Below are 27,144 nucleotides of genomic sequence, written 5' to 3'. Positions count from 1 at the left end.
AAAAATTTTTCTTGATGCAGGAAATAATAATAATTAATAATAATNCTCCATAAAAACTCTTAGGACTAATAAATGAATCCAGTAAAGTTGGTACAAAATCAATACACAAAAATCTATTGCATTTCTGTATACCAATAATGAACATTTGGAAGGAGAAATAGGGAAAACAGTTTCATTTACATTTGCATCAAAAAGAATAAAATACTTGAGAATAAATTTAAGCAAGAAGATGAAAGTTCTGTCTATTGAAAACTACAAGACATCAGTGAAAGAAATTGAAGACCTAAATACCTAAATAAATATGAAAGGTATTCCATGCTCATGGATTGAAAGAATCAATATTGTTGAAATGTCCATACTATCCAAAGCAATTGACAGGTTCAATGCAATCCCTATCAAATTTCCAATGCAATTTTTTAAAGAAATTGAATAATCCTAAAATTTTTATGTAACCATGAAAAAACCAAAATAGCCATAGCAATCTTGAGAAAGAAAAACAAACTTGAAAACATCACACATCCTGATTTCACACTATATTATAAAGATATAGTGGTTGAAACAGTATGGTATTGAAATAAAAACAGACTCAGATTAATGAAACAGAATGGCGTGCACAGGAATAAAACCATACACCCAGGGTCAAGTAATGTATAACCCAGGAGTCAAGAACATATAATAGAGAAAGGATAGTCTCTTCAATAAATGATGTTAGAGAAACTGAACAGCCACACACAAAAGACTGAAACTTGACCACTGTCTTATATCATACACAAAAATTAACTCTGAATAGATTAAAGAATTCTTCCTTCTGCCTCTAAAATTCTTTCATTTTGTATAGTTCCTAAGAACTCTTTTCTCTCCATTAGATGGGATACTACTCAATTGACGAATCATTGGAGAAAGCCAATACAATCTTAAAAAAAAAAAAAAGACTAAAGACTTGAAACCTGAAACCTTAAAACTTCTAGACAAAAACATAGGCAATAAGCTCCTTGACATAGGTCTTGGTGAAGATTTTTTTGAATCTGACACCAAAAACAAAAGCAACATAAAAAAAATAAATAAGTAGGACTATGTCATACTAAAAAGTTTGTATATAACAAAGGAAACCATTAACAAAATGGAAAAGTAACCTACAGAATGGGAGAAGATATTTGCAAATCATATATCTGATCATGAGCTAATATCCAAAAAACGTAAAGAACTAATTCAATGGCAAAAACAAACAGCAACAACAACAGAAAACAGTCTGATTAAAAAATGGTAAAGGATCTCAAAAGATACTTTTCCAAACTGTGAGGTGTTATCTCATCATGGTTTTGATTTGTATTTCCTTGATTATGAGTGATGTTGAGCATCTTTTATGTGTCTGTGATCCATTTGGATGTCTTCTTTGGAAAAGCATTTATTCATGTCTTATGCCCATTTTTTAATTGTGTTGTTTATTTTTGGGTTTGAATTTGTAAGTTCTTTATAGATCTTGGATACTAACTCTTTATCCTGTATGTTGTTTACAAATATCTTCTCCTATTCTATAGGCTACGTTTTAATTTGTTGATTGTTTCCTTCTCTGTGCAGAAGCTTTTTCCCTTGATGAAATCCCAATAGTTCATGTTTGCTTTTGTTTCCCTTGCCTTCAACGACATGTCTAGAAAGAAGTTGCTCTAGAGTGTCTAGAAAGAAGTTACTCTAGCTGAGGTCAAAATGTTGTTGCCTTTGTTTTCTTTAAGGAGTCTGATGGTTCCCTGACTCACATTTAGATCTTTCATCACTTTTGAATTTATTTTTGTGAATAGTGTAAGAAAGTGATCCTCTTTCATTCTGCATGTCGGTGTCCAGTTTTCCCAATACCATTTGTTGAAGAAACTTTTTTCCACTGGATATTCTACCCTTCTTTGTGAAAGATGAGTTGACCATACAGAAGGAGGTCAGTGGGAGATGGGCTAGATGCGTGATGGGGGTTAAGGAGGACACTTGTGATGAGCACTGGGTGTTTTATATAAGTGATGAATCACTGAATTCTACTCCTGAAACCAATATTGCATCATATATTAACTAACTAAAATTTAAATTAAAAAAATTAAAAAGATTTTTCCAAAGAAGACATAGAGATGGCCAACAGGTATATGAAAGTTGCTCTGCATAAATAATCATCAGGACAATACAAATTAAAACCTGAATGAGAGATCGCTTTATACCTGTCAGGATGGCTATTACCAAATAGACAAGAAATACAAGTTTTGGCAAGAATGTAGAAAAAAGGGAACCCTCATGCACTGTTCATTGGGATGTAAATAGGTACAGCCACTATGGAAATGTCATTAAAAATTAAATATGGAACCATATGATCTAGCATTTCCACTTCTGGGTATTTATGCAAAGAAAATGAAAATGCTAACTTGAAAAATATATATATACATCCATGTTTTTGTAGCATTATATACAGCAGCTAAGATATGAAAATAGTCTAAGTTAAGTGCCCATCAATGGATAAATGGATAAAGAAATTTGTAGTATATATAAAGTAGAATATTATTTAGCTCTAAAAAAGAATGCAATCCTGCCATTTGTGACAATATGAATGGACCTTGAGGACATTGTGCTAAGAGAAAAAAAATCAGAGAAAGACGAATACAGTATGATCTGTCTTATATATAGAAACTAAAAGCAAACAGCAACAAAAAACAAGTTCATAAATTGGTAGTTGGCAGAGGTGGGGGTGGAGGGTGGGAGAAGTGGGTGGGGTCAAAAGGTAAAAAGGAAAAATAAATTTGCTGCACTGCTGAGCAACAAAACAAAGAGAATCTTACACTGAATTAAAATGTTTGTTGTGTGTGAAAGCAATAGATTCTCAGTTGTGTAAGAACACATATATAACCATCTTGAATAAAAAGTGAGAAAAGAGCCTGGCTTATCCACCATTGGGACTATATAAAACATGTGTAGTCAAATAAACATGGAATAGTTACATTCATAATAATTGGATCATGGATCTGAGGTGAATATGGAGGTGAAGCAAGTGGAACAATAAAGGTTCAGTCAGTGTGTGGTTCCTTGAGTCTGAGGTAACTTCAGCATCCATGCTGGCTGTGTGTTCTCTCTGCAACCTGACACTTCTCTTGGGCTCTTCATTCACATTGCTTTTCTCTTATTAGCAGAAACTGGCTTTTTAAAAAAGCTGTTCTTTTCTAAAAAGTTTCATTTTCTTAGGTCTGCTAAACTATTTGCTGTTCTGCTACCATAATTTTCTTGCTACTGCTTCTGCTGTTCTCCTCATTTCCTGAGTTTATGCTGTAAAGAAATCCTTTCACTGTAAATTTTGAGAGGTTTGGGCAGGAAGTAATTGTAAGCACATATATTTTAGTTAGCTTACTTTACTTGGAATTATAATAGTCAAACAAGTAGGCACAATCTAAATGACCCTCAATATTTGATTAGTTCAATAAACCACAGGGCACTCACATAATAGAAAACTTTCCAATCATTAAAAATTATATCATTGAGTACTTATTGACATGGGCCGATTGATTTCCATGTGGAAGGTGACAGGTTAATAACATTAATAATAGTAGCTAACAAAGCACTTTCTCTGTCCTCACCATTCTGCTACAGTATTCTTCTAATAGAGCTTTCCATGCAATCACTTTCACACACAAAATTCGATAAGGAAGCCATTATTTTTATCTGTTTTAGAGATGAGGAAGCTGAGGCTCAGAGAGATTAAAAAATTTGCTCACAGTCCCAATGTCTTTGGCACAGATTTGAGGAGACTATAACTGGGTTCAAAAATGACAGAAAAAGAGTTCCCAGGCACCAATGAGTTCTATTCAGAAGCTATCTCAAGAACCAAAACAATAGGAGAACAGTATTGACAACTATGCCTCTGACCAAACATAGCCTCTGGTGTTCCTCTTCTTCCCCAGACAGTGGTCAGTGGCTTGAGAAGGTGAGAAATCTGACAAGTTCAAGAGACTCAAGGCAAAGAGTGGTCAGGCTTGTTTTCTTTTCTACTTTTCAGGCTGTTTCATTGCCCAGAAACATCTTATTCTATCATGTAGGGCGAAAATTCTGTAATTTAGCAATCCTAATGTCTGGCTTTGTCTAGGTTCTGGATCCAGAGATGCTTTTTGTAAAATACTTAGGTGATTTACTTTACACCTAAATTATGGGAATCTTCCATTTATGTGCATTTAGTCATTCTCCATAAGCAGGTCTGGCCATAGCCTATTGTGCAGAATTAATAAGGAAAATTTATAGTATATAATTGAATATATGTAAAATAAAAAGTGTGTATCCACAACCAATATGAAATTCTCTTTTGTGAACTACCAAGGTGCATGTCACTAGTTTTCCTTGGAAGCTGCATTTGAGTACTAGACACAGTACTACCATTTTCCTCATTCCTTTGGTTTACCCCTCTAACCCTGAGATCCACAATGAAGACATTGGCCAACATTAGTGGAGGAAGGAAATTCTTCCATTCTTGTTTAGAGTATCACTTTGGCCACTGGTCCTTATACTGAGTATACATACATATTTCTGGTAGTAGATTCAAAACATGCTGGTGAATAGGGAGGTGAAGCAAGTGTACAGTCTACTCCTCTTGTAAACTCCAGCCCCTCATCCAGAGTTCCAATCTTCTCTCTATTTTGGGAACATTCTATCTTCTTACTCTGGAATCCTGTTTCCCAGTTCAGCCTTTGCCTTATAAATTTCTTCAGGCTCCTGAATTTTTTTAAATTATTTATTTATTTATTTATTTTTGCAGATCCCAAACAATCCTTTTTCTGTCTTTTTAGTACTGTGTTCTAGAAAAGGTGAATCCAGGTCCCATTGCTGTGTGTGAAGCCAAGATAGGGGTAAGGGTTGTTGAGATTATATTTGGAATTGCAAAATAATTTTAATTATCTGAAAGAACATCAGAGAACTTCTAGGATTACCTTCCTGTCAACATCTCTCATTGGATCTCCATAAAAAACTCATCTTCCTATTGTTAACTTGATTTGATTATGGTACAAGAACTGTTTGCCCACTGACCTTAGGTTACATTAAAAACCGCTCTACCATTAATCTGACTTCAAAGGGTATCATGGCCAGTTGCTTCTCTGTAATTTCTGGGCTTCTGTGTTTGAAAAAATGAAGAACAGACACATTGCTTTTGTGAGTGTGGCAGGATGAAATTTTGAGATATTAGTCAGGAGTCCCTCACTTCTTCTCCTATTTAGTTAGTAGCAAGCTTTGCTTCCAAGATTATGTAGGACTTATGCCAAGAAGACAATACACACAAATAAGCAGTCAGTGCTCAACTTTTGAATCTTTACAAATAAAATTTAAACCTCACTGCAGAGAAGGAAATTTTGAAGTCAAAGGTATTGATATTCAGTATTCAGTTCCTTTTAAGCTGCAAGAGGTCAAGCCACTGAGGAAGTCAGGCATAAAGTTTGTGCCATAAACAGTAGAATTTAAGAGACTAGATAAAGAGTCATAGTGCCTTATTCTGGGGACAAGATGAAGTTTGCCTAGACTAGGGGGAGCACGTTACCCTGAAGAAAGAGCAACAGTAGTATATGGGCGTGGGACTTAGGCTCCTGTCTCTGTCAGACTAACATCTTGAAGAGAGAGAGGGTGACTGAGATCTCCATCATTTTGGGGATTGGAGAGTAGAGTCCAAATTCTAGGTAACTAACAACCAGAATAGCACATGTATTGGCCAATTAGAAGAGATGCCCAATCAATCCAAATGATCATTCTGGTTCATGTTGATTGAGTAACAGACGTAGACAGAGACCTGGACAGACGTGGACATTACCTAGAATAATGCCTGATTCCTATTTGAGAATTCAGGGTGGTAGCAACCTTGCATATGCATTTCACAGGACAGTGGTAAGGGAGGCATAAAATAAAATGAGCCACGGCATAAAGAAACATGAGATACCTGTTTGAGTTTCTCTCAGATTCCCATTAATACGGTGACAGCTGAAAGTGTCTGAAGACTTGGAAATGGCTGAAGGCACCAATGGACTCTAAGAAGCTTGATCTCCTGTTAGGACCTCAGACAGTAGCAGAAGTAGGGGGAACAAGGACCAGTTTCCAAAGAGTAGGCAAGACAATTTAAATATCAGCTGGTGCCAGCTGAGAATGAAGAATGCCTATTGACCGTATATACTCAACACACACAGACACACCTGCAGAAGCCCTCTTTGCAATTTAAATGGTATTTAGGGGAGAAAATACAGAAGGGAAGAACCTTAAAAATGGCCTGAGTTTGAAATTAAAATAACTGACCAATAATTTTACTGAATTTACTTGAGAAAATTTGAAGTTTTCTGCTTTTAGAGGAAATGTGGATTTATGATAGAAATTGCATTCTTTTTTGTTAAATAAAGACATATTTTACCTATTGGATGCCTACTCAGGCCTGTGTGTGGAGGAGTGGGGGAAATGCACACAGATATATAAAAGCTGAATCTCTGCTGAGGGCCCTTGTTCTTTGAGATTCTAATAAAATCTTGTCCATTGTGTGATGAGATCCCATACTCTTTACAAGCTCTCCAAAAAACATTCAACAAGAAGTGGAACTCTGCTTTACTAGAGCAGCACATTCCTACATCAGTGGTTTTCAAACATTTTAAGTGATAAAGATGTTATTTTAGATGTAACTCTCATATTTAAAGAAAAAAGATTAAATAAGAACTAGGACACTTCTGACTATGTAGAGATGAGGGACAAAGAATCAGCTCAGAACATCTATCTCGAATATTTTCATGGAATCAGAATGCCTTTATAGAGAAAGCCATTTTGAAAACTACTGCTCTACTTACTGCCAAACTGGGTGTGTTACAGAAAATACATTAACTGGTATGTGGGCTATAAATCTTAAAGGCCTCAGTTTAATTCCGAATGGAACAGGAAATTTGTGCACAAAATGTTTTTAATTATTTCCCTTGGGCTTTTGACTTTAATTCCTAGCTTTACTGGATTTAAAGGAAAAGTGAAAGTAAGTAACTAGATATTTTACTCTGGCCCATGCAGATCATCCTGCCACCTGTCCATAAAGCAATTGGCTATATTTTACTCATTCATTCATTCATTCATTCATTCATTCATTCATTCATTATTCAATGTATGTTTATTATGCTTTAATCAAGTGCCAAGCACTATGATAGCTGGTATGGAAACCTTTTCCCTGTCCTGTATTGACTGTTACATCTTTACATGAATTATTGGAACCACATATTCTTCTGCTGCTTGATGCCTTTTCAGATCAGAACAATCTATGACTGTTTGGACGTGTTTCTGTCAGTGCTCAAACTCTTGAAGTTCTTGATGGATTTGGTCCCATCCAGCAGGATCAACCCAGAAACTCTCAATATCTGAAGCTTGCCCCAATTATTATATTCACATGAAGGAGGACTCTGGCACAGGGGCACAAAGATCATATCACTGATCAGAAAAGGTAGACCAGGAAAGACTTTTAAAGGCTTTCTATTTGTTAGTTACTTGAATCATATGCTGCTTAAAAATGCAAACTATTCCCCAAACCTAGACTCTTTAGATAAATTGTGAAGAAAAACAGTACCTTTAAAAATATCTGATGTCTTATTTGTATCAAGTTATATACATAGTTAGATCAACTATTTCTGCTTCACTTATCATGAAAAGCAACAGTCCTTTGCCCTCCTCAATCTGTACCATTTCCATGTCCTCCAGGACAACCCTTTCTACTTTCTTAGATTTTAGTATTTTACCTTCATTTTGTTTCCATATCTCTAAATAATATTTTCTTTTTTCTTAATGTTTTCCAGTTTTAAACATTATGTAGCCTAAAAACATCTAGCTCTCTAACCACTATTACACTCTAGCCATACACAGTAACTTCCATCTCTTCACACAATTATGTCACAATTCTATGTAACGTATATTCATGATTAGTTTGCATGATTAGACTAAGCTAATTCACCCCTGAGGCATATTATCCACTATGATCATCTTTTCCTTCTTATATACTTTGTCATTTGGGTTCTTTGCTTTGTTTTCTATATATTTATTACCATTTCGTCTCTAAATGCTCCTCTTATTTTCAAATGCTCCATTGAATCCATCAATCTTATCTTCCTGGGGACATTCTCCAAGAGACTTCTAGCCTCACCTGTCTGGACAGGATTTTGTTGTTCATGCGTAGAGCACCTTTGGGTACCTTCATCATCATCAGATTTTCTCTCTACTACCCTCCTGAGCTGGAACCAATTTTCTGAATCCTGAATCTTCTAATCTCTTGATTTTTTTCTCTTGTTTTTATAGAGCACTTTTTAAAATAGAGTCCTTAAGAAGGGCACATTTCTGAAAATGCCTTAAATCTACCATATTTGACTGGGAATTTAGTTCCATATAAAATTAACTTTTGGAAAAATAATTTGTCTTGGAATATTGTAAACTTCTCCAATGTCTTCCAGCTAGCTGCCAGAAGTCTTGCTGAGAAGTTCAAAGTTATCATGATTCCTGTTTTCTTTATTTTCCTTCTGGAAGCTTTAAATTTCCTTTTTAAAATTATCCCCAGTGACTCCCCTANGAATGCTGACAAAAACTGAGGACTGATGGATGTAGGGGGGAGGGGGGAGGGGCATGGAGGAGGGCACTTGTGGGGATGAGCACTGGGTGTTATGTGGAAACTAATTTGACAATAAACTATTTGTAAAAAAATAAGAATTATCCCCAGTGTTCTAAAATTTCAAAGTGATGCACCTCAGTGCAGGTCTATTTTCACCCATTGTGCTGGATATTTACTGTGTCTTTCAATCTGGAAACTGTCTGGAGGACAGACTGGAAACTCATTCCCTTGCCATTAATATTATTTGTTCTCTTTTCCTGGGACTTCTGTTATTTAGATATCTGAACCTCCTGGGTTGGTCATTCTTATGGGCAGGGATTATTTCATATTCATATTTTTTTCTGGAAGAGATCACAGAGAAATAGCAACTTAGAACTGCTTTACATTAAGTTCTTTTAAATTTTTCTTAACTTTTATTTTTTATTAAAGTATAGTTGACATACAGTGTTATGTTAGTTTCAGGGGCACAATATGATTTGACAATTCTATACATTACTCAGGGCTCATCACAAGTGTACTCTTAATCCTTTTTATCTATTTTGTCCATTCCCCCACCCACCTCATATTTATATTTTTATCTCTCTGAATTCCAGATATCTTATCTCTAGCAGTTGCTCAGTCAGTAATGTTGAATCAGATTAAATTGAGTGAGTTTGTATTAAGAAAACTTTGTCCTGCTGGGATGCCCGCCTTCTATGCCATCTCCACTTACTGATATTCTGTCCATTCTCTAAAATCTGACCTTTGTCCTCTCTGATCCTTCTACTCTTCCCTGCAGCACTCTAATGCATCTATCACTTACCTCTCTGGCATATATTTGCTTATATGAATTCTATATAATTTTAGATTGTAAACCCCTGGAAGGTAGGGACTTAGTCTTACGCATCTCTGTGTACTACCTACCATCCACATATTACCTCCGATAATCTAAATTAGCACTTACCCCTACCTGGTTATTAATAAATGTCTACTTGAATGAATGAATAAATGAAGAAAAAGTAAGGAAATTGACATCTTCTGAAAAATCCTGTCACAGAAACTCCAAGTAGCTAAGTTCACGTTCCAGTGAACAAACATGACCTCAACAGGTATAAGGTGAAAAAAAAACAAAAACCTGTTTATTTCAGCTAAGGAAGGATGAATACAGAAAAATAGGCCCATAAGGTGTGATGAAAAATAGGTCCTCAAAGACATTGTTTCTGAATCTCAAAACACAGCAGAAACAGCTCTTTTAAAAAGCTGGCTGAATACTTGTTTTCTTTTAGTTTTCAATGCAATGTGTACATATAAACCCACTTTTGAATCTGATTGGCATTGACTCAAGCAGAGTTATTAATTGTGCTTAAGGAAAATTAGTAGGCAATAAAATTAATAATTGGTTGACAGTTTTATTTTCCAAGTTAACTTTATTTTGCCACTACTTGTATGTGGTGAAGCTTACCAGAGTACTTCTAAAGAAGACTGTCAGTAAAGGAAGCTATGAATTTTAATTCTATTTCAGGAAATAAAGCTTCTTTATGAAATAAAGAATAGAACAGTGTATAAGGGAAAATGACCCTGGGTATATCATAATAATGTACCAATATAGCTAACGGAGATATTTTGAGTATCACACAAAGCACTGTTGGGTGAGATCCAAGTGTATTTTTTCTATTGACCATGATGGTCTGGGCAACGTTTATCTGAGGTCTGAATATGTAATTGTTTCCAAAGGGTAGATGGCGTATGATTCATTAATCTTTCAGGTAGCCTGACTCAATCAAAAGTCTTGGTATATTGACATAATCAGAAGAAACGTTTTGGCATCAAGTAAAAACCTTGAATCTAAAAATAATTCTTCAATATGCAGAAATATCCTTGAAATAAGGATGGGCAAAGTGGTGTGTCTGTTGTTCCACAACAGAGCTGTATCCATGCTACAAAAGAAAAAAGAATTTCAAAAATTTTCCAGATGAATCAAGACAAAAACAAGCCAATATGAACTGGCCCTGGTTAGTTCTAATGAGCAGGTTTTTAAATCTGGAATGCCTGCATAATTTCCTCAACATTTTTCTCTAATCTGTATCCATACAAATGATTTTTTGACCTTGTCTAATTCTCTAAATGCATTTTATTTCTCAACGGTAGTATGACAGAAGGTCTTAGGTAGCCTATCTATGTATTGCCTTCAGAAATAGCTCCAAATTACTGAGACCCTCCTATATGATGGCCATATTGTATATGCTACCTCATTAATCCTGAGAATATTCCCAGGAGAAAGGTATTATTAGATCCATATTGCAGACAAGGAAACCAGAGCCAGAGAAATGAAGTAACCTTGTCAAGGTCTGAAACTAGTGAGCTCCCAAGCTTAGATTTGAACCTAGGTTTATCAAAGTTAGTTCCCCGGTAAAAGTGCTATATTGCTACTCTTATGTGTTTATGTATAGCACAAAAGAGATGTTTGTGATTCATCATTAGTAGTCCCAATGCTATGATTTTATTGTCTAGGAGTTCTGCCATCTCACTGTGTCTGAATCTTTGTAATCGAAAGAAACAATTTTGCAGATGTCTGGCAAAGGCGGAGATATGGTTGTGGTTGTAGACATCAAGTTGGCAATTATGAGGTGTCTTTCTTGAACTCAGCTGTGGGCTGAGATTAATGGACCCACAAAACACTAGAAAACCTCGTTCCCTTCTTTGCTAAACTAAGCAGACATTGTTTGTATGAAAAACTTTCCTACTTTTCAAGCATTTCATCAGTGGCCATCGAAATGATTTTAGGTGGTTACACTGAATTAGGTAATACTGAATCTCGAGGAGAGATACATTCTTTTTCTCATCCTTCAGTAACAATCAAGAAGAGTGGCTCAGTTTGGTGTTACTATGCTTTTAAAACTCCTGCTAATGTCTTTTGCCAATGAAGTCAAAGTAGGTATTTGGCTCAGAGGTATTGGCAAGCAGGAGAGCATTTATTTTGTTGGTATTCTCTATTTATGAAAACTGATCCTAACTTTCCATTTATAATAGCGATATAAATTGTCCTTTCTAAATGAATTTAGGCTAAAAAGTGAGTCACTGAAATAAAGATGATTTAAAAAACTAATAATACAAGCATATAGCAACAATAAATGTTAAGTAATAATACCAAGCTATGACAAGAAACCTAACCCTGAAAAATCTAAAGAGTAGAGGCAGGGTCTTAGGCAGGTCATTCTGTGGCATGTGTGGACTAGGCTCTTCCCCATCTCAATTGCAGGGAAAAGCTGTCTCCAACTTCTTCTGTAAAGAATAAACAGAAATGTAAAATTCCTTTTTATAGAAGAGAAATAATACATTTATAAAGGACTCATATAAGCCTCATTCTCAGTAATTAGGTGCTATCACAAATAGAGTGACCAATAAGTGACTCTCATTGTAGGCAAACTATAAATAATATCTGGAAATAAGATCAAGTTGTTTATAAAAAGATACCAATAATAAACCTTGATACCATGGCCCTAGCAGTTACAAGAGTTTCATATGTGGAAATACAACCACGTAATATTATCTACTACTTAGTTATAGCTACTAAAGAGAGCCTTGCCTTCTATACAAACTTTCTCCTTAGGATGCCAATACAGGCAACTTAATGACTGCCTTCCTGCCCAACAACAGCCAAGAATATATACTCCACATAAAGCAAACATCCCACATCCAAAGCTTAGTGATTTCTTCCCATTATCTGGCTTTAAACACCCTCTATGTGCTAACATTCCTATGACAGCTTTGTGAGGATGGGGTTTTTATTTCTTTGCTTGAAAATGTGGTAAGCAGTGCTGCACATTTGCTGATTGAATTAATGAAGACTGCCATTTAAGTTCTGCGTTTTATATAATCATTCCGGAAAGAAATCCTTCTGTAATGTTTTTCACTCTCCCCCGTTTTCTCTATAGCATGACTCAACATTAACCTCTGGGGGTCAGGGGTGTCACTACAGAAATTAAATACAAAATGAATAGTTATAAAGCACACTGACCTCCTTGGATGATAGTGAATCTCACAAAGCTCTTTCCCCATACCAAATGGCCCCAGGTTGGTAAACCTTCCAACCTCTTGCCACTACATTTTACATTTTTCTTTCTCTATGATTGTTGCAAGACCGTCAACTATCATTATTGTTCACTGTCAAAGTACCTGATTTTAGCAGCTTCCTTTAAAAATTCTGGGATGGCTGCTTCTAGATCATCATGCTTATTAGAATTTGGAGATATGTATATATACATACAAGTATATGTATATATGTGTGTGTATTCGTGTGTGTGTGTGTGTGTGCATGCGTGTGTATAGGTTGGAACTGAGTGCTCTGGGGAGACAGGAAGCTTTTTTTTTTTTGTTTAAAATTTATTTACTTATTCTGAAGGTGAGAGAGAGCAATAGAGAGGAGGTGAGGGGCAGAGGGAGGAAGCGACAGAATCCCAAGCAGGCTTTGCTCTCTCAGCGAGAAGCCCGGTACAGGGTTCAGACTCATGAACCATGAGATCATGATGTGGGGCAAAATTCAAGAGTAGGATGCTCAACCAACTGAGCCACCCAGGTGCCCTGGAAGGATTTCTATATGATTAGTAGGGTGCTACATGAGTTTAATACAGAGGCTTTGTGACATCTGTTTTAGCTGCTGAGAGGCATTTTCTTTACCTTTGTATTACAAGTGGTGATCAGTCTAGTAGAAGATTCCAGATAAATAATCTTTAAATAAGTGGGGTGCTGGTATAAATAATAAATAAAGCCTAATAATATTTTCAAATTCATTTATTTTTCACAGTTTGAATTTAATCCTCTGTCAAGTTATTTTCTAACGTAGAATCTCTTTTACCCAAATACATTATTTCAGGGATAATGGGGCTTTCATGTTCTAATCTCCATGAGTTCGGCTGATTTGTTTCATTTTGCCAGAGTTCATTCTTTCAGTAGAAAGTTTTGATTCTTGGGATGCCCAGGTGGCTCAGTCGGTTAAGTGTCTGACTTCGGCTTGGGTCATGATCTCACAGTCTGTGGGTTCAAGCCCCGTGTTGGGCTCTGTGTTGACAGCTCAGAGCCTGGAGCCTGCCTCAGATTCTGTGTCTCCCTCTCTCTCTGCCCCTCCACCCACTGTTTTTTTTATCTCTCTCTCAAAGACATAAAAAAATTTTTAAAAAGTTTTGATTCTTATTAAAATAAAAATCCATGTCCACCAGGAGAGGTAATGTGTTAACTCTCATCAGTGAGTTTAGCTTAACCCAAAACATTCCAAATCCTTTCATAATAAGCAAGGTTTGCTTATTACTATGGACCTATTACATGTCAAGTGGCCCTTCACATGGCACTAAAAATAAAACAAAAACTCTTCCCATAACCCACAACATCCTGCAAGATTCAACTGGCTGCCTCTCTTCTAATCTTCTCATGCTCTTTCCTCTGGTTCAAAATTTCCCAGCCCTCTTGGCCTCCTTTAATTAGTGCCCCCCAAATGCCAAACTCCTGTGTACCTCAAGACATCTGTCTTGATGTGCCCTTAGCTCACAGCCATCTGCTCCCTGGCTTTTCACATTACTAGGTTGTCACCTCTTCAGGGGAGCCTCTTTTGAGTATCTTATTTAAATTAGATCTTCTTGGGGTGCTGGGGTGACTCACTCAGTTAAGTGTCCAACTCTTGATTTTGGCTCAGGTCATGATCTCATTGTCATGAGACTGAGCCCTGCATCAGGCTGTGTTTTGGGTGGAGCATGCTTGGGATTCTCTCTCTCTGCCCCTCCCCCACTTGCGTGTAAGTGTGGGTGCGCACATGCACACTCACTCTCTCATAAATAAATTAATTCAGTAAATACATAAATATCTTACCTTCATATATCCTCTTTTGTTGAAAATTCATTTTATTCATAGCTTTTACCATAGTTATAGTTATGTATTTGTTGAGTTGTTCTTTTTTTTCCTCTCTCTTCCCTTATATTTAAAAGTCTGTGATGGCAAATTCTCTATTTAAAGACCATCATAAGTCCATCATTTGGCATAGTAGTCTGTAAACAAATATTAATAAAGGGAAGAAATGATGGGACATTGGACTCCTGAAGGCTGAGGAAAGGGAGGCTTTGTGGGGAAAACACTTAATATAGAGAAAGAGCTCACTCTGAAGATCCAGTTGACAATAAAAATTCCCTCTGGGTCCAAAACAGAGAGTGTAAATGAGTGAAGAAGGCAGGAATAAGATGAAAGAAAGGAACTTCCTCTCATCCTCAGTGTTTGGAAGATACCACGGAGTAGTGAGAAAGCTGATGACTTGAAAAAGATGATGACCTCATCTCACTGAAGATGATGGATGGGACTTGGCAAGCCCAATATTTGCCAGGAAGGTATAAGAGGCCAATAAAGTCATAGCTTGATTATTTTCAAGAGAAGCTTGAAATGTAACATTTCATGTGAATTCTACTAATTTTTTTAAGTTTATTTATTTTGAAAGAGAAGGGAGCAGAGAGAGAAGGAGAGAATCCCAAGCAGGCTCTATGCTGCCAGCTTGGAGCCCAATTCTAGGCTTGATGTCATGACCGTGAGATCTTGACTTGAGTCAAAATCAAGAGTTGGACGCTTAACTGACTGAGCCACCCAGGCTCTCCTGAATTCTACTGAAATTAATGCTGGCAACTAAATTGGAAATTTTAAAACTTTCTGGGGGCCAGTTTCTAGTGAGCTAAACATACTTATTTGGACTGCTATTCTCACAAAAACTGTCATTCATTTTGTAGTTTTCCTACAGGAAAAATCTCTTAAAAGTATGTAGTGATCTGTAATAACTCTCCCAAACTCACTCCCATCACTTGGAAATCTAAGTGGTTTAAAAGTCAACTTTTCCAAGACAATAAAGACCATTGTTCTGTCTTATTTCAGTTGCAAGGTATCTCTTTAATATATCTAACTCAGTCATCAGAAAGTTGAGCGCCTAGACAGGCAGCTATAATTTTTCTCTTTGCTGGGTTATAAGTTATTTGTGCAGCTTACTGCTGTACTTTAAAACTTAATACATTTTATCCTTTTTACACTACTGATTTTGCTCTGAAAAATTTGATTTAAAATTTATATATATATATTTACATGAAAGGAAATTGTTAGGATAAGTCTTGTTCTTTATTTTCATGGAATTTATGACTTGTGCAGTCTGTTGTCAGTAAACTATGGTCCAATGGCCAAATCTTCTCAGTCACCTACTTTTATACAGCCAAAGAGCTAAGAATGGTCATTACATTTTTAAATAGTTGAAACATTTAAAGAATAATAATATTTTGTGACACACAAAAATTTTTATGAAATTAAAAATTTAGTGTCCACAAATAAAATTTTATTGGAATGCAGCCACACTCAGTTTTCAATGTGCTGTCTAAGGCTGCTTTTGTATCAGAGTAACAGAGTTGAGCAGTTGCAAAATATACCATATGGTCTACAAAGCCTAACATATTTACTGTTGGCCCTTTACAGAAATTTATATCTAGAGAAGTTATTACCAGACTTTGGGATTTCATGGACCAGTAAAATTAAAGAGGTGGAGAGGAGAGTATGCAAATACAAAGCTGCCAACTTTCAGTTTACTGCCAGTAAAGACCCTTAAACAAATGTTGTCATCACCAGAATTTAATAAATGAAAGTATATTATAATACAAAGAAATAAGAATGGACATATACTCAGAATAAAGGGAATGTTGTACATTTAAAAGCATGGAGCTTNATGGAGGAGGACACTTGTGGGGATGAGCACTGAGTGTTATGTGGAAACTAATTTGACAATAAACTATTAAAAAAATAAAAAAAAAGCATGGAGCTTTATAGTTAAACTTAACTAGTTTGAATATAGGGTCCAGTTTTCCCTGTCATGAAAATTTTCAGATTGATCCTTTTTTGTTTTATTTTAATAAACCAACAAGTTCCTAGGTTATCCCATTTTCCTATTTTTTCTTTACCCAGCTCACACTCTTGGATCTCACCCTACTAAGAATACCTGTTATATGGGAATACATCCCAGGTTTTTTGGCTTTTATTATTCATCACATTTATTTATGCATCCCAAGTACCAAATTAGTTTTAATAACCTTGAAGATACAGACTACAATTTGTAATTCGTTTTTTACCATTTTAGCACCTAATGTGATACTAATATAGTTAGTGCTTCTGTACCATATAGAATTAGTCCTGTGGATAGAGGGTTCTTCTGGCTCCCACATTGTCTCTTCTGCCTATCCACAGAAAATACTGAGGCTGAGAAACAAAATCATTAGTCTTTTCTTTCAGAAATAAATGGTTGCTTCCCAGAGCTAATTAGGGTGGTCCAGTGTTGGCAATACAAATATGACAGAATGCCTCTTTATAATTTCTTTTTGTTTATTCATTTCTCTTACAGTCATATATAATATAGATCACAAGTTTAAGAGCCTCTAATCCATGTGGCACAAAGACAAGTAAGGTCCCTAATTAGTAGGGGTACCTGAGTTTAAAAACTTGTGATCATCTAGAAATAATACCAAGAGGAAACTTAATATAGTAACTGAAATATATAATTTTCTGGCTTAGGAAAAAAATGGACCATGATGGCTCTTAAAAAAAATTAAGTAATTACAGGATTCAGCTGCTTGAGCTTTGATTCAGCATAGGACGAACAAGCCCTCAGGACTCCTGTGGAGTTTTCTCACTGCCTCTCAGCTGGAGCTAACCCTTCAAAGTAATTAAGAAATAATTTCATAGTAGCCACACATGTAGGCAATCAGATCCAATATAGGAAACACCTGTTTTTACTTCAATTCTGGCCTGCTTTCTAATAGGGCATATTTGTCTTGGGACATTGTGTTTGCTTGTGTAATTGTGCATAGCACATTTTCAGATTTCACCACAGATGGATCCTGAAAGCAATTCTAAGTGAGTGTGTCTGGGTAAGCAAGGCCCAAAAAGCCCTCCCCGTCTTCTGTACAAGCAGATGTAAGCAGAATGAGACCTTGCCCTCCTTTCTGCCCACATTATGCAGGGCAAACAGGAAGCAGTTGGTGAACAGCTTGGATCTTTCCAGGCTTAGCAACCAGTTTCTTTTTGTTTGGTTAACAACTCCAGACCCATCCAACCAAAAACAGTGGAAAATATGCAGGTCAACAGCCAGACAGTGATAAGTGCTGACAAGTAGCCCCACTGTCACGGAAGTAGAAGAGGCTCTCATCCATTGGCAGAATATGCCTCGAGTGTGTGGAGTTTCAATACTCTGCGTATTAGCTGCGCTCTGACAGGTGTTCTCATGATCCAGCCCGGAAAAAGTATGTTCTGAGAGTCACAAAGAACAGAAAGAGTTGTTTGACGACGTGGAAAACATAGAGACAGAGAAGAATTGCAAGAAGAATATGGATAGAGGAGATTCCAAAGTCCAAAGAACCGGGTCAGAATAAAAAGTGGCATTCAGTAGCTCCGTTTATATATACGAATGGAAATGAGGTGGAGAACAGGAGCAATGGAATGGAAAAAGTCATGCTTGCAAGAAGTAGGTTCATATTTATGATAAGAGTACTTTAGGCTTGAATTATTTCTCATTTTCTTCAATTTTATACTTTGTTTTGGTGGATAGTAATATAGGAAAATATTAAAAATATTCATGACTTGTGCATAAATTAAGTGCTTAGATATAATGTGGTAAATACCAGTTTTATTGAGATATAAGTTACACACCATAAAATTTACCCTTTTTAGGTGTACAATTTAGCGGAGCTCTTTTCCTGTATTACCAGTTGTGCACCTATCACTACTACCTCGTTTTATAAGATTCCATGTCCGTTAGCAGTTTCCCCTCCCCCAGCCTCTTCAAGTCCTAATTAGCTGTCTTTCTGGCTTTTGCCTGTGGCGGACGTTTCATACAAATGGAATCATAGACTATGTGGCTTTTTGGGTGTAGCTTCTTTCACTTAGTAGCATGGTTTAAGATCTGTCTGTGTTGCAGGATATAATATTATGTCACTCCTTATGCCTAAATAATATTCCACTGTATGGGTATCTCACATTTTGTTTATCTGTTCATCGACTGATAGACATTTGGATTGTTGCCATTTTGGGCAGTTATGAACAATGCTACCATGAACGCTTGCATGCAAGTTTTTGTATGGATATACATTTTCAATTATCCTGGGTATGTAGGAGTGGAATTGTTGGATCATGTGGTCACTGTATGTTTAACTTTTTGAGAAACTACCCAGAATTGTTTTCCAAAGCAAATGCCTGATTTTCTGTTTCCTCCAGGAATGAATGAGGGTTTCAATTTCTTTGTATCCTCTCCATTTTGCTTGTTATTATCCACCTTTTTGGTTAGAGCCTTCTTACTAAGTGGTCAATTATAATGATTGTGAGTAGTCCTCCAAAACAACCTAGCACAGGTGAAACAGGGTCAGGTCTTTCATCTGGTTTTACCATCAGATTCATATTAGTTTGGGATCATAGGCCAAATTAATTAAATTAAGAATGTACATTTTATTCTAATTTAGGGCTGATTTTACCCTGTCAGTGGATATCACTTAATGTGGGTCATGTTTTAATAATTATCATGGGCATAATATATGTGTGCTTTTAAAAAAATTTTCAATTTTATTTAAATCCAAGTGAGTTAACATAGAATGTAATAATGATTTCTGGAGTAGAATTAGTGATTCATCACTTACATATAACACCCAGAGCTTATCCCAGCTAGCGTGATCCTTAATGCCCATCACTCACTTAGCACATCTCTCCACCGAACACCCCTGCAGCAACCCTTAGTTTGTTCTCTGTAGTCAAGAGTCTCTTGGTTTATTCGCCAAGTTTTGGGTTAAGTACTGATGTACACCAAGTGATTAAGCTGATAACCACATTGAGGTAGATAAGCACTCTGTTTGCAGGGACATGTCCAACATTGGCTGTAACTGCTTGCTAACCAAACAGGATAGCACAGGTAGACCACCCTAATAATGGCTGATTAGGCTTTTTCCTAATGGAGGTACATTGAGGCAGTACAGTATGAGGTATTGAAAAGAGGTCTGGCCTAACAATCAAGGGATTTGTATTTCAGTTCTGTAATGAACTGTACGCAACCTTGTTCCCCAGCACTGACTCTTTCCTATCAGGTTGGATATGACATCTATTTGCGCCATAGTCTCCGGGTACTTATACAGAGTGCACTTAAAAGGTTTTACATTATTGTTTCCTTAACTGACTGCTTTTGATCCCTTATATGTAAGCTCTGGTTGAGGAATCCCTTCTGGTTTGTCTTCCATTTCATTGTCACTGCTTTTTCCCAGTGCCTGATATGAAGTAGATGGTTATTGAATATGATGAGGATCTTTTACAAGTCAATGAACTACAACTATTTAAAAAAAAATTAATGTTTACTTATTTTTGAGAGAGAGAGAGAGAGAGAGAGATTAGGAGAAGGGCAGAGAGAAAGGAAGACATAGAATCTGAAGCACGCTCCAGGCTCTGAGCTATCAGCATAGAGCCTCACATAGGACTGGAACTCACCTACTATGAGATCATGACCTGAGCTGGAGTCAGAAGCTTAACTGAGTTACCCAGGCGCCCCAGTGAACTTCAACTTAACATTATAGAGTGTTATTTACCTAAATACTACCTCCCTCTAAAGATTAAGTTTTCTTATTTGTAGAATATAAATTGGGGTTATTAGTTGTATATACTTCTTTGTGTTTTTATGAGGATTAAATTAAAGTTTAGACACTTCAATTGGTGGCACACAGTAAACAATCAGTAAATATGCTTCATTATCATTAGTTTGACTTTCAGTCCCCACTACCGTTTTCTCAATGAAAATTAGAAAGGCCCAGGGGCACCTGGGTGGATCAGGCCATTAAGTGTCTGACTCTTGATTTCAGCTCAGGTCATGATCTCACGGTTCATGAGTTCAAGCCCCACACTGGGCTCTGCACTTACAGCATGGAGCCTGCTCGAGATTCTCCCTCTCTGGCCTACTCCTGTATGCAACTTCTCTATCCCTCTCAAAAATAAATGAATAAACTTAAAAAAATAAAAGACCTGAATGAGGATCTCATTAAAATGCCTCCCATTGCCAATATTCTTCTAACACATTTGCTAGCATAATAATCCATATGCATAGTGTTTATGAATATTCCATTTCTGGAGCAGGTGATATGCTGTTGACATGTGTATGTAGGATCTTGATAACAATGAAAGTTCCTGATTTCATTCATGGAGACAAAACTACATTTGACAACTGCTATTTTTCTCCATGGCATTTGTGGTTTGAAACTCAGCTTTATTTTTCTCTTGTATATTGATGATGTACAGTAAAATATTAAGGTGGGCTTAGAAAAGTTTCAGAAAATGTCAAGTGTCCTTTGTGGTGAAATCAAATCCTGTGGGTTGTTACTTTTTGATTTACAAAAGGTCATCATCATGAACCATTTCAAAATTTCAAAGTAACTTTAAGAGCACTCTTCATCTCTGGGGAACTACATTATAGAAAAAATACTAGCTCTTTCTGGTTTTCTAACTATCCTCTGAAACTCCAAACCTGAATTCCTAATCTTATCCAGGAGGAAAATGCAATATTAATTCCTGCTTTTCAGAAAGTATTTTCTTGAAAATAATAAACCTCTATTTAGGGAAAATGGCTATTACTTAGGTTCAATCCATTTATACCAGTATTGATTTATGTTAAAGGACTATCTAATTGGCTTTGTCAGTCATATTTGGATGAATGAAGCATAGATGATTCATAGCCCAATTAAATCCCAGGGGCAAATTTAACTCCCCTCAAGCTATCTTTGTGTTTCTACTTCTTCTTTCATCTTCTCTACCCAAGACTAAACTCTCCATGTCTCTTCTCCTTCATCTTTCTTGGTTTTACCTTCTATAATCACTTGACTTTTATTTCATCTCTACCACTTAGTTTTTTAAATCCCTTGCCTCTTTTTAAAAATTTTATAATCTGTACAGAAAAGCGAGATTTTAGTAAAAGTCCTTATTTTTACTTAGTCTATTCTTACAAGATAATGTCACTATACTTAAGATTTCAATAGCTGATTCCACTCGGGTCAAGGAGCATTTAGCCAAAATACCACTGAGCAAATCACATATTACATGGCTTTGAGCCATTTGCAATCCAAGTACTTAATACCCATGAATAAACCTTGATTGGAATGACAGAATGATTGAAAATGGGAATCTTTTTTTTAAATTTCCTTGTTCAAATGTCCCTTTTAATGTGAAGTGTAACTCAGTAGATATTATCCCAAAATAAAGTGAATAAACCTAAATGAATAGGTTAATGTATGTTGTAAGCACTCATGTAGTCATTACATAGGATAAGAAATGCAGCATTACCAACTATAGATGTATAGGAATTTGGACATTTGGTATGGTCTGAACATTTGTGTCCTCTGACTCCCATTCCTATTCTACTCCCCAAAGGTGATGGTATTACTTGGTGGAGCCTTTGGGAGGTAATTACGTCATGAGAGTGGAGCTTTCATGAATAGATTAGTATTCTTATGAAAAATCCCACATAGGTCCCCAGCCCCCTTTCCTTCTATGAGGACACAAGTAGTCCACAATCCAGAAGAGGGTCCCCACCCAACCATGTTGGCACATTCATCTCTGACATGAGTCTCCAGAATTGTAAGAAATAGATTTGTCTGTTATAAGCTTTCCTGTCTGTGGTGTTCCATTCCAGCACCCCAAATGGACTAAGACGACATCCATTAGAGTGAGTCTTCCCAGCTTCTTCTTCAGGAAGGGCTTAGTTCTTCACCTGTTTCTGTTGCATTTATATTTAGAAAGAGATTTACATGCCCTAGCAAAAATCCTTTTGGGAGTTTCATGAGGACTGGGTTGGATTTATAGATTAATATGGAGAACAAAATGTATTTATCCATTATTTATTTAGGTCTTTATTTTTTTCATAAAATTTTATGATGATCTCTGCAGAAGTCTGGCATATGCTTTGGCAGATTTATTTTTAGGTATTTGATCTTATAAAAATTGTCTCATAAAATTTTATAAATATATGTGCAGAAGCTTTGAGCATACTTTAATAGATTTTTTGCCTAGGTATTTGATATTTTATAATATTATAAATGTTTTCTCTATTTAAATTTTACTCTTTTTATATCTTGTCATTTGGAAAGAAAATGGATTTGTATGAATTGATTTTTATCCCGAAGACTTACCCATCTGTCTTTTTAGTGCTGAGAATGTAACCGTAGATTCCTTTAGTTGTTTTTTTTTTCCCATTGATTTCTAGTTTCATACTATTGTGGTGAGAAAAGATGTTTGATATAATATTAATCTTCTTAAATTTACTGATACTTGTTTTGTGCCCTAATACATGATTTATCTTGAAGAATGTTTCATGTGCACTTGAAAAGAATGTATATTCTGTTGGTTTTGAATGGAATGTTCTGTATATATCTGGTCTAATGTGTCATTCAAAGCCAATGTTGTTTGGTTGATTTTCTGTCTGGATGATTTATTCATTGATGTAAATGGGGTGTTAAAGTCCTCTACTGTTACTGTATTAACTGTCAGTTTCTTCCTTTATGTCTATTGGTTGTTTCAGATTTCTTAAATTTACAAAACCATGTATTTATAAATAATAATTTTTGTTCTTCCTTTTTAAACCTTAGAATACTTTTCTTAACTTACAACACCATCTAGGACTTCCATTACAATGTGAAACAGAAGTCTTGATGCCAGACATCCTGTCTTGAAAGAGAAACATCCAATATTTTTAGTGTTAAGCATAATGTATGTTACAGGCATTTAAAGATAATCTTTATCCAATTAAGGATATTTTCTTTTTTCCTCAGTTTGCTATAGGATTTTGTCTTTTAATAATGATGGGTATAGAATTTTGTCAAGGTCTAGGTACTCGATGGTACTGGAATCTCATTACTTCTAGAACTTGTTAGTGAGCATTGCTACGAAATATGGACACAGTCACACATATACATGTATTTGTATCTCGATATTCATCTGTGTGTGTGCGTATGTGCATGCTCATGAGTTTATAACTAATAACCTCCTCCAATTCCACTCCAGCACCACAAGGTTTATTCTAGCCTTCCCCTTTTCCTACTTTACAATTCCTTTCTCCAATAAGAGAAACCCAGGTCTTATTATACAGAGTATATTTATGTATTTTCTCAGTTCTAAAATACCTACACTTTTAGAATTTCTAACCCATAATCCTGTGGAAAACAAATTTGTTAACTATAGCACTATATTTTATAGTCTTTAGTCCTAGAATTACAATGAAAATATTGTTTTACAGTTTCTTAGGTCCCTTTTCCTCCACCCAATTTCTTTTTTTTTTCTTTCCTTAAATAGTTTATTGTCAGGTTGGTTTATATATAACACCCAGTGTTCATCTCAACCAGTGCCCTTTGGGGTACATGTGCCCCTATGCATCAGCACTCCTGTATCCCTTTCCACCCCATTTCACTGTGAATATGTTGTTGATTTGTATGGCAGTTGGGTATATTTTTTTACTCTTTATATATTCCACTTGGAGTTGCTTTCACAGTATAGATGACTTTTATTTTATTTTAAAATTAAATTAAAGTAAGTTAATAGTTATGAAATATTATCATGGTTCTAAAAGTCAGAACTTTATGAAAGGGTACACTCAGAGCAACGTCACTCTGATCATCCTTCTTTCCTGTTTCAATTCTCCCATTCTTTCCACCCGTTTCCCACGTACCTGTTATAGGTAACCTATCTCACTATTTTTTGTTTTGTCCTTCCTATATTTTTTTGCATAGATGAACAGATAAGTATATTTTATCTCTTATCCCATTTCTCTTATAAGATAGCATAGCATATATACTCTTGCATTTTGCTTTTTTTACATTCAATGTTATATCCTAGAAATCATTCCTTATCAGTTCATAACTAACTTTCTCTTCCATTTTATTGCTGCTGCATAGTGCTCCACAGCTTATTTAACCACTCTACTTTTTACAGAGATTTATAATGTCTCTAATATTTTTCAATGCAAACAATGCAACGATGACTAGCCTTGTACATGTGTGTTTTTAGACATATGGTTAGAGCTATATATAGTTAGAGCTATAGATTCCTAGATGCAGAATCACTTGGTCAAAGCTAAATGCATGTATAATTATGTTAGAAATTGCCAAATTCTTCTAGAATAGTTGTACCAGTTTACATTTGCATTAGCAGTGTACAAAAGATGTTTTCCCTACAGCCTTGTTGAATCACTGTGTTGTCATACATTTTAATAGTTGCTGATCTGATAGGCAAGAGATATTACTTCAGTGTTTTAATTTTTATTTATCTAATTGTTAGTAATTTTGAACATCTTTTGATATGCTTAAGGACTATTTTATATCCTTTTATTTTCTGTAAACTGTCTTATCTTTTTCCCATTTTCCTATTGTTTTTTAATTTTTTTATCCTTCACATTTTAAGAATTCTTCATATATTAGGGATGTTAGTCTTTGGTTTGTGATATATGTTGAAAATATTTTCTCTTAGGGATGTCTGGGTGGATCAGTTGATTAGTTGGTTACGTGTCTGACTCTTGATTTCAGCTCAGGTCATGATGTCACAGTTAGTGAGATCAAGCCCCATGTTGGGCTCTGCTCTGGCTGTGCACATCCCACTTGGGATACTCTCTCTCTCTCTCTCCCTCTAGCAGTCACATGAACTTGCATTTCCTCTCTCAAAATAAATGAACATTAAAAAAAGAAAATACTTTCTTTTAGTGTATCATTTCTTTTTTAACTTTGATTATGGTGTGTGGATTTTTTTGGCCTTACACAAGCATTTGTTGTTGTTTTCAAATTTATTAATCATTTCTTTTATTCCCTCTAGATACTAAGATACAGTTGGAAAGACTTCTCCTACAATAAAATTAAAGGGAAATTCATTCATATTTTTTCTAGTATTAGTATAGATTCATTTTTACATTAGGTCTTTAATTTTCTTAGAGTTCACTCCTGTGTGTGGATCAAATTTTATATTTTTCTAAATCATTGCTCATTTTTCTCAGCACCATTTATTTCTAAGTCCATCTTTCTAAATGCATTAGTGTCTGAGGCTGTGTATCCCCTTTGGTAAAAAGTGGGTAATATCTCTTTCAAATCTTGGTATACAACTTAAATGATGTAACCTATACACTCTAGTGGTTACTTAATAAATGCTATTTCCCATCCTATTAAGCAGTTACTATCTGTTGACTTAGTGTATCTAGATGAAATCTGCATCTGTCTAGAGCATCCGTTCTCAAATAGTAATATTCATAAAAATTACCTGGAATGCCGGCCAAAATGCACATTACTTGGCCCTGTCCTTTAGATATTCTAATTCAGTGGGTCTGGTGTGGCTCAGGAAACTGCATTATATCCAGTCTGCATTATATCCAGATTTTGAGACCAAACTCAGAAGCATTAACCTGAGGGGTGTGTCTATCTCATCTAACCCCATGGTGGTGATTACAAATATGCAAAATTATCAACCAGCTAGGTTAATAAATCTCTATATCCATAAAACTATTTTAAATCAGTTTCAGAGCAATTTGTCAGTAATAAGAATACTGAAGATTTCAAAAGTAAAAGTGTGATTAGAATTGATTTTATTTAACTTAATTTTTGAGGCAGATCATGAAGAAAATTAGGAATGCAGATATAAAGCAGGCAATTTTGTTGTGTGTTTAGTGACTCTTGGTATGTTAGTATGCTGTCCACATCAAAACATCCTCCCTTAGAATCTGGCAACATGGAGGAGAAAGAAAGCTGTATTTTTGTATTGGCATTTCAAAGCTAATTAGAGAAAATAAAATATAAAGAGGATCTATTCTAGAGCATATGCCCTTTTTAGTTCCAGCTAAGCTAAAAATAATATGTGCTTGACTTACACATGAACTTAAATTTTATTCCAGAAAATCTCTCCCCAACTACTTACTTCAATAAACAGATGGATGCTAAAAGCACATTTACTGTTTAGAACCCATTACAGAAGAATGCTGTCTCTATGTCTCTTACTCCAATACTGATATATGCAGTGGATGACAGAGACCATAGCTATGATTCATTTACGAGTATCGTATCTAAAAGTAATTTTTGTGGCAGCTCAACCACTGAGTGATTTCAGGTTTCTAAGTAGATGGTAAAGTACATCAGCGTGATTAAATGCACTCCCACAAGAACAAGTGTTTGTTCTCAATATCATCATGTAGCCTGTACAACTCTAATTTGAGAGTCTAGATGTTCAAAAACACCTGTCACAGTACATTGTACATGATTATGTTTTGTGTGGTAGGATGATGTGTGACAAGCTGAGTCTCTTGACTGAAAATAAAATACGAAGTGGCCTCCTTCTTCCAATAGGATTTCAACTGCCAAAGTGATTTTTTTCCTATTATCAAATAATTTTTAAAGATTAGGTACCAACTTTGCATATTTAGAAAACGTGGTCATTTTCTTTCAGTTGGATGATTTCTGAGGTTGGTGACTTTGAAGAGTCAAATGTAAATTGAGATGGGAACCTCCCTATCTCAT

The sequence above is a fragment of the Crocuta crocuta genome, unplaced genomic scaffold (genome assembly GCF_008692635.1).
Source record: "Crocuta crocuta isolate KB4526 unplaced genomic scaffold, BGI_CrCroc_1.0 scaffold645, whole genome shotgun sequence".
In the NCBI taxonomy this organism is placed as follows: domain Eukaryota; kingdom Metazoa; phylum Chordata; class Mammalia; order Carnivora; family Hyaenidae; genus Crocuta; species Crocuta crocuta.
This window is presented reverse-complemented; position numbering follows the sequence as displayed.